The following is a 1,740-nucleotide window of genomic DNA, read 5'->3' on the forward strand; positions in this document are numbered from 1 at the left end:
GCGTGTGTGTGTGTGTGTGTGTGTATGTGTGTGTGTGTGTGTATACACATTCCGTAACCCACATTAGAAGTCTTGGGAAGGGGGCCGGGCGCGGTGGCTCACGCCTGTAATCCTGGCACTTGGGGAGGCAGAGGCGGGAGGATCACTTGAGGTCAGGAGTTCGGGACCAGCCTGGACAACATAGTAAAACCCCCTCTGTACTAAAAATACAAAAATTAGCCAGGTGTGGTGGCATGTGCCTGTAGTCTCAGCTACTCGGGAGGCTGAGGCAAGAGAATCGCTTGAACCCAGGAGGCAGAGGTTGCAGTGAGCCGAAATTGTGCCCCTGCACTCCAACCTGGGCAAGGGAGCCAGACTCCCATCTCAAAAAAAAAAAGAGAGAAGTCTTGGGAAGGAGGACAGTGGAGACACACAGGGAATGATTCAACTGAAGTAAGCTTCAGCACTCAGTAAGTGTCCAGCTCTGTTCTTTCCACAGATTGCCTCCTTCAATTTTCAGCCAGTTTTGTGGCTAGGTGTTAACCCCATTTTACAGGTGGGAGACATTGAGGCTGACTGATGAGGTTAGTTTCTCAGCCACCCTTCTAAGATCTAAATCCACTTTTGAGCAAGTGCTCTGAATAACAATAATTATCTTACAGCTTAATGTACGATTATTAAATATCACTCCCCTTTCATTTTACCATTGAGGCTTATGTCTTTATTGGTTGTTCAAGTAGGGCAAAGGAAATGGCCTTTTAAAACTCAGAGGCCAGGTACTGCGGCTCTTGCCTGTAATCCCAGAACTTTGGGAGGCAGAGGTAGGTGGATCACTTGAGGCCAGGAGTTAGAGACCAGCCTGGGCAACATAGTGAGATCCCGTCTCTAATTTTTTTTTTCTTTGAGACGGAGTCTTGCTCTGTCATTCAGGCTGGAGTGCAGTAGCGCCATCTCAGCTGATTATAACCTCCGCCTACCAGGTTCAAGCGATTCTCCTGCCTCAGCCTCCCCAGTAGCTGGGATCACAGGCATCTACCACCACGCTGGCTAATTTTTTGGATTTTAGTAGAGATGGGGTTTCACCATGTTGGTCAGGTTGGTCTGAACTCCTGACATCCAGTGATCCATCCACCTTGATCTCCCAAAGTGCCATTACAGGCGTGAGCCACTGTACCCGGCCTTCTATAAAAAATTTAAAAAATTAGCCAAGCACGGTGGTTTGTACCTGTAGTCCCAGCTACTCAGGAGGCTGGGACAGGAGGATTACTTGAACTCAGGAGGTCAAAGCTTCAGTGAGCTGTGATTGTGCCACTGTACTCCAGAGTGGGCAACAGAGAGAGACCCTGTCTTAAAACAAAACAAAACAAAACCAGAGAAACTGGGTGCCTGTCATTGTATCCTGTCAGAGAAAACATATTGACAAGAAACATGAAAACAAACAAACAAAAAAATTAAGTACCTATAACAACTGCCCTTTTTAATATATATTTATAATGTTTATTGTTATAAAAAAGTAGAGATGAGGTATCGCTATATTGTCCAGGCTAGTGTTGAACTCCTGGCCTCAAGTGATCCTCCCACCTTGGCCTCCCAAGGTGCTGGGATTACAGGCATGAGTCACTGTGCCCAGCCACAACTGCCCTTTATTAAGCATGTAATTATGTGCCAGGCACTGTTCTAAACTGTCTACTTACATATTTCTCACAATGTCTTTATGCATTAGGTACTTTCCACGTGACAGATAGGAAAACTGAGGCACAG

General features: G+C 46.3%; 1 non-coding gene across 1 annotated transcript; it reads left to right on the forward strand.

The window, feature by feature from the left end:
• The first annotated feature begins 664 nt into the window (after positions 1-664).
• On the forward strand, positions 665-759 carry LOC112436806 (small nucleolar RNA SNORA27). Its single transcript, XR_003025497.1, has one exon. It is a non-coding gene; the product is annotated as a small nucleolar RNA SNORA27 (small nucleolar RNA).
• The last annotated feature ends 981 nt before the right edge of the window (positions 760-1,740 follow it).

Source organism: Pan paniscus, chromosome 10, assembly GCF_029289425.2.
Source record: "Pan paniscus chromosome 10, NHGRI_mPanPan1-v2.0_pri, whole genome shotgun sequence".
Taxonomy (NCBI): Eukaryota; Metazoa; Chordata; class Mammalia; order Primates; family Hominidae; genus Pan; species Pan paniscus.